The following is a 7,478-nucleotide window of genomic DNA, read 5'->3' as shown; positions in this document are numbered from 1 at the left end:
CAAACACTACAAATGAGGGCTTCATATATTATTTTGATAATTGTCTAGACTTAAGAAATTGATGGAGAAGGTGTTAAAAATGCATATTAAACTTTAAAATGACTCATAAATCCTTTTTCTTCTGAAGGGCTGATTGTTAAACATTTACCAACACATTCCTGGTCCTATCCCAAGACATTTTAGGGATACCTAGAAGATAGAACACGTTTCTTCAGGTTAGGATGCCCAGTTCACTTTATTTATTTAATGTACCATATGTATATATTTAACTTATATGTAGAGTACATCATGAAAATATAGTGCAGCATTTGGGGAATTTGTTTATGTTCATCTCCTTTAATTGCTAATTTTGAATCCCCTTTCCCTTCTATACTGTCAGGAAGCAAGATCTTCAGTCATGTTTCTTTCCTGTTAGAGGCTCACATTGCCACTTTGCCAGAATGCTCCCTTTTTACTGATGCATTCCATAGGGACACCTGCTGACGGCTTTATCTTACTCTGACTAGCTTTTTTCTGGAGATGGTTAGGTTGCTCAAAAGGAAATTAGCAGTCTCCTTTCAATGCTGAAATAAAAACAATAGTCATCTACAGCTATTCTCTGTGAGGGAAATTTCAAGAAGAACCCAATTACTTCTTCTTTCTTCTTTCATCTTCTCTCATTAATTTGATTTTAGACACCTCCTTCTGACTTCTCCATTCCCACTAGGCCCTCTCAAACCTTCATAATCTTCCTTCTTTCTGGAAATGGCAGTAGCTCTCTCAACTGCCTTTGATTGTAAATTAACAGCTTCCTGCCAAAGCTCCGGTACAAACAGAACATAACCACAACAATCTTGTGAAGTAGTGTAAATATTAGTACCATTTTACAAATGGAGAAATTGGGACCATGAGAGTTTGAGAGATTTCATCAAGATTCTAGAAATGTTAAATGTCAGACAGTGGATTTGAACCCAGGTTTAGATGCAATGCTTTTGTATTTCACTACTTAGATGCAATACTTTTTTCTATTATACCACTAAGGTCATCTGTCAAACCTTTTCATTTTGCAAATAAGAAAACTAAGGTCCAGACAGTTGAAATGGTTTTCCCCCAGATCACACAGTAATAAGTTGCAAAATTGGAATTTGAACCCTGATACCCAAATTCTAAAGCCAATCTTCTTAATGTCATGCTGAAAATTCCAGGTCTAATGACTGTCAACCACTCCCTTGACTACCATCTACAATTCAATGAAGATTATGAGAAGATGAAAAGTACCTCCTTCTCACAAAACATTGGGAACCCCACCACTAGGTCAAGTAAGCTCCTCAAGAATAGGGACTCAGACAGACTGTGTTTTTATATTGCCGGTGTCTAGCATATAGTAATCATTAAAAAGCATATTAATAAATTGTTGTTGATTGATTGCTAACATTCAGACACATTAGGAGTTCCATGAAGTGACATCAATTCCCCAAATGCTGCACTAAATTCTATATCTTTACTAGAGTTTAAGTTCCTTTGAGGACAACAGATGCGTTTTATAGTATGAAAGACATTAGACTAGGTGTGAGAAGACCTGAGTTCTAGTCCTCTGTCCATCATTTGTCAGCTGTGTGATTTTCAGAAAGTCATTTAAACTCTTAGAGCCTTGGGAAGAAGAAGGGAAGGGAATAAACATTTATATAGCACCGACTATGTTCCAAGCACTATGTTAAGTGCTTTACAAATATTATCTTATTCGCTCCTCACAACAAGCCTGCAAAAGAGATGCTATTACTATCCCTACTTTACAATTAAGGAACTGAGGCAAACAGAGGTTAAGTGACTTGTCCATGGTCATATGGTTAGTAAGTGTCTAAGGCCAGATTTGAACTCAGGTCTTCCTGACTCCAGACCCATCCATTGTACCATCTTCCTCATTGCAGAATTACAGTATCTCAGAATTGTAAGGCACTTCAGAGATCATCTGATCCAATTCCTGCCTGCACAGGAATACCCTATACCACATAATATTACTGAAAACCTCCCAGTATTCCCTTTCCAAAAATCTCAAGGAAGCAAAAAGGATTACAGGAATTTTTTTTTTCTATACTTGACTTATATGCAGTTTCTCTCCCTAGGAGGGTGCCACAGAGTCAATTGCTGTTTGATTACAGTAATCATCAATGTTAGATGATCATACAGGACAACTGGAAATTTTGTGTTCTTAACCTGTACTTTCTATACTTTTCCAGAGGAGAGACAATAGTGGCCTGAAAGCTAGAAAACTGCCCAGTGATCCTGTCATCCTGCCCAGTCAGAATTCCAGGCCTGAGGAATAGCCAGTGGAAACGCCTGGAGTTGGAGAGTGTCTTGTGTTAGTAACATCAAGGAATCAAGATTCACTAGATTGAAGAGTACGGGGTGGGGAGGGAGAAGGAAAGTGTAAGGAGACTGGAAAGGTGAAGATGGGCAATTACTAAGAGCTTTGCAGGGTTTTATATATGATCCTGGAAGTGACAGGGAGCTATTGGAGTTTACTGAATAGGGAAGTGATGTGTTTAGACCTCCAATTTAGTAAGGTCACTTTGGCAGCTGAGTGGAGGATGGACCGGAGTGGGGAGAGACTTATGCCAGGGAGACCAACCGGCAGGCTCTTGCAACAGTCCAGACATGACGTGATGAGGGTCTGCACTAGGGTGGTGGCAGTGTCTGAGGAGAGAAGGGGGTATACGTGAAAGATGTTACAAAGATAAAATCAACAAGCTTTGGCAATGGGATAGATATGAGGGTGAGAAAGAATGAAGAGTCAAGGATGACACCTAAGTTTTAAGCCTGGGTGACTAGCAGGATAGTGGTATTGTCAACAGAAATAAAGATTTGAGGAAGGGGGAGAGTTCTGTTTTGTTCTTGCTGGAGGGAGAGATAATAAGTTCTATTTTGGATATGCTGAGTTTAAGATAGCTATGGGACATCCAGATTGAGATGCCTAATAAAGAGTCAGAGACACAAGTTAGGAGGTCAGCAGAAAGGTTAGTTTGGATAAAGAATTTTGAGATTCATCAGTGCAGAAGTGATAATTAAATTGATGAGAGCGGATGAGATCACCAAATGAAATACTAAGAGGGAGAAAAGAAGAGGAGAGGAGAGGAGAGGAGAGGAGAGGAGAGGAGAGGAGAGGAGAGGAGAGGAGAGGAGAGGAGAGGAGAGGAGAGGAGAGGAGAGGAGAGGAGAGGAGAGGAGAGGAGAGGAGAGGAGAGGAGAGGAGAGGAGAGGAGAGGAGAGGAGAGGAGAGGAGAGGAGAGGAGAGGAGAGGAGAGGAGAGGAGAGGAGAGGAGAGGAGACAGAGCCCTATAGGACACCCAGGATTAGCAGGCATGACCTGGCTGAAGAATCAGCAAAAGAGATTGAGGGGAATAGGTAGGAAGAGAAGCAAAAGAGAATAGTGTCACAAAAATCTAGAAAGAAGCGAGTATCAGGGAAAAGAGGGTGATTGACAATGTACAAGGCTGCAGAGAGGTGAGAAACGGAGGAAAGAGCAGTTTCATTTGAATAAATGAATAAGTTGAATAAATGAGACTGTAGGGAGTTAAGAAGATGTGAGAGGAAAAGAAGTGGAGGCACCTATGGAAGATGGTCTTCTCAAGGAGTTCAGCTACAATAGGAGGAGGGATATGGGATGCTAGCTAAGAAGGATGGATCAAGCAAGAGTTTTCTGAGGATGGGTGTTCTGAAGGAGCTTCATTCATCCCTTTGGCCTCACAGACTGATTCAAAGGAAGGTGACAGCAAATGCAGGACCGAGGCAGACTTGAAAGGTGAAAAAAAGGCAGGAACTTGGAGGGATACAATGGTAACTTAGATTTTATCTGTCCCCCTAGCATTGTAAGAGGATTAGATTTGTGACAGTCAGATGATGCCTCATGCTCCTGGGGGCATTTTAGCATCACTGTGCTTCAGTGCTGGAGATTACAAGAACAAACCTTAGCACAACAGAGTTCCAGAATCCCTAGATCTGACATCCTTCTGTCCTGTTTGCTTATATGTTGTTGAGTCAGTCATTTTAGTCATGTCCAATCCTTTGTGACACCATTTGGGGTTTTCTTGGCAGAGATACTGGAGCAGTTTGCCATTTCCTTCTCCAGCTCATTTTACAGATGAGGAAAGTGAGGCAAAGAGGGTTAAGTGACTTGCACAGGGTAGCACAGGGTAGCGCAGTGTGGTAAGTATGTGCAGCTATATTTGAACTCAGGAAGATGAGTCTTCCTGATTCCAAGCTCAGTGCTCTATCCACTGTGCCACCGAGCTGCCCCACATTTACTTACATAGCTGTAACCATAATAACGATTCATATTTATATATCTCTTTATGGTTTATCAAGAGCTTTACATGCATCATCTTATTTAATCCTCACAACAACCCTCTGAGATAGGTGCTGTTATTATCCCCATTTTACAGATGAAGAAACAAGGGCTCAGAGAGCTTAACTAATTTGCCTAGGGTAACACAGGAAATAAGTTTCTGAAGCAAGACTTTAACCTGGGGTCATCCCATACTCTCTGCTGCTTCATAACCATGAGAATCTATAAAAGCTTCCTAACACTCTCAAACCTTAGGGTGGTCAATCTGTTGTTTATTCAGCTCCAATTGACAGAGAAATAAAGATTTGAAAATAAGACATGTTTCTGAACCTATACTATGGCTAGGAAATAAAAGATAGATTCCAGCCTAAAAAATATTTTTGCCTTCAGGTTGGCCTGAATTAAGACACTGACTAGTCGATATTATATGTTAGCAATATTCCTGCTTTTATTATACTTTCATTTAGTCCAATTAAATTGCTTACTGAGATAATGACCCTTTGGCTGATATAGTGCGTAAGAAGGAAGGGTCATGCCTGGTAGGATGGGGGGAGGGAGCAGAAAGACTGGATGAAATCATTCTCTTAAGCATTTGGAAAAGTTCTGGAGAGAATATTGGAGTAGGTCACATGCCCAGGATCCTGATTGCTAAATAGGACCAGGTATTGAGCACAGTGCCTTCTGCACAAGTAAAATTTGTCTTGCCAGTGAAAGCTCTACAAAATACGGCACCACTCTTGCCTTTGTAGCCTTATCATCTACTCTCCTAAAGTACAGAACTCTAAAGTACAGAAAAACATAAAGGTTCTATCGCCCAAACCACACGTACTTTTATTTATTTTTTAACTACCAGGCCTTTACTCACACTGCTCCCTAATTCCTAGAATGCCCTTCCTACCGTGCTTTGAATTCCTGCCCATCCTTTAAAGACCATTACAAAGTGTGTCACTGAATACTTAGTACTAAGTAATGTCAATCAGACCAGAACTGACCTCTAACCTGTGGGTGGCCTGAGCCAGAACAGAGCAGGCTAGAGATAGGAAAGTCAGGACACAAACAGAAGTTAATTAATTTCAGAGTGAGGAAAATGACATTTGCAAACAAAAGTCTCCCCTCCTAAGAAGGAGGGCTTAATGTTGCTGATGCTGGGGCCACTTACATACATGAAAGGGGTTGGTCCACAACACGATTATTCTTAGGTCTTGAGACAATTCTCAAGGTTTGCATTTCCTGGGACAATACAGGCATTCTTGGGTCCTATGGGAACAGTCATTGTCTCAAGTATTGGGGGTCATGATTACTCTGCGGGGTACAGAAGCAGAGTTCTGTGACAGGAACAGAAGTACAGTACAAAGAACGGGGATTGTGAACATGTGATGGATGGCCCTGGGAAAGAGGGTGAGCTAAATCCCTCAGTGAGCACCTGGTGCTGGTCCAATCAATATACTTTGCTAGAGTCTGAGGTCATACAGAGAGCAAAGGATTATTGTTATACCAAGCTCAGGACACAACCTGTTTGCTGGGCCTTCGCTCTGGGAAACAGGGTATCTCCAAAATATTTTGATAGTAATAAATATGAAGTCCTTGCAATAAAAGAAGGACTAACTGAGAAAGAAGCAAATGTTTCTGTCCTAAAAAATAATGAAGATTCACAGACGTTGCCAAGAGATAGAACGCTCAATAAAGAAAGAAGAGATTAGTAGTTGCGGCTGAGTACCTAGTTTATGATAGGTAGCTAGGCAGTATTTTGGCCACCTGATACTAACAATAAAGTTGAACATTTATATGGTTGCCAGGATCATTTTGCTATTTTCTTTTAATTCCTGGTACCTGACACATGGAAGGAAGTTAGTAAATGATTGATCAATTGATTGACCTGATGATCTGGATATAAACCATAAACTAGCTGTAATCTTCCTTGCTACCAAGTTACTTTGGCAAGAAAAGATAGGGATGCTCTTTCCTTCCCTTTCCCTATCTGCAGATTCCCTTTATTCCCTTTCATTCTAATTCTATATGTCCCAACTAGGCTTTTGAAAATCCAAGCAGAGTTTTGGGAGTTTTACTCTTTTTTTGAATTTTCCCTGATATTAGATAAAACTTGTTGGCCAACAAAAACCCAAGGTGTTTGTTGTAGTTTATTAATATGTTGACATAAATAAGCAGAGCCTGGAAGAAGTCAGAAGGCAGGAATACAGAAACAGCAAGACTAGGCTGAGGGTCAGGCCTGAAGAGGGACAGAAAGAGGAGCAGAGATGAATTTTCATATACCTTGCAAAAAATACGCAAAGATAATCTCAATATTCTCTCTGTTATATAAAGGAGCCAATGAGGAAGAAAAGAGCTGGTGTGTAGAGAAAAAAGCCACCAGTTCTTTCATAACCTGGCTCCTTTCAACCCTTCCAATCTTCTTAAACCTTACTCTGCTCCACTTACTTCATGGTCCAGTGACAGTGGCCTCCTGGTTGTTTCTCACACAAGACACTCATCTCCTGAATCTATACATTTTCATTCTCCTCATGCCTGGAACTCTCTCCCTCCTCATGTCAGCCTTGTGGCTTCCCTGGCTTCCTTCAAGTCTCCATTAAGATCTCACTTTCTGCTCGTTTCTCACCTGGCTTTACTATTTTGAGCTTCCTCTGACTTCACCTTGCCCCAGGAACCTCATCATTGGGAAACCTCATGATTATGCAAGATCAAATCACCTCATCACCACCCTTTGCCTTTCCAATGGAAGGGCAGAACCATGATCTCCACTAACTCCATTTAAACAGGGGGCTCAGGACAGACATCTCCTCATTTCCCATCTGGCTATACTACTTTCAGCTTTTTCTTACTTCTCTACTGTGCTCCTCCATCAGGCACCTCTCCCCTGTTTTTCAACTTCCTTTTCAGTGTTGTCTTCCCCCAGCAGATTTTAAGCTCCTTGAAGTAAGGAATTCTCTTTTTTTTTTGTATTTGTATCCCTAGAGCTTAGTACAGTATCTGGCACATAGAAACATTTATTTACTATTTATTGTTTATTGACTTTCCGTTATATTATGAGAGTCAGAAAAGACCTTACAGATTTCTTTTTTTTCAGCTGAGAGAATTTCCTGTTTCTATTTTGCCTCCATCTTTTGACTTTAGTAGTTCTAAGCAGTTAGGTGATTTCATG

This window comes from Phascolarctos cinereus, unplaced genomic scaffold, assembly GCF_003287225.1.
Source record: "Phascolarctos cinereus isolate Bilbo 61053 unplaced genomic scaffold, phaCin_HiC Scaffold_1;HRSCAF=81, whole genome shotgun sequence".
NCBI classification, from domain to species: domain Eukaryota; kingdom Metazoa; phylum Chordata; class Mammalia; order Diprotodontia; family Phascolarctidae; genus Phascolarctos; species Phascolarctos cinereus.
Note: the sequence above shows the minus strand (reverse complement) of the source record.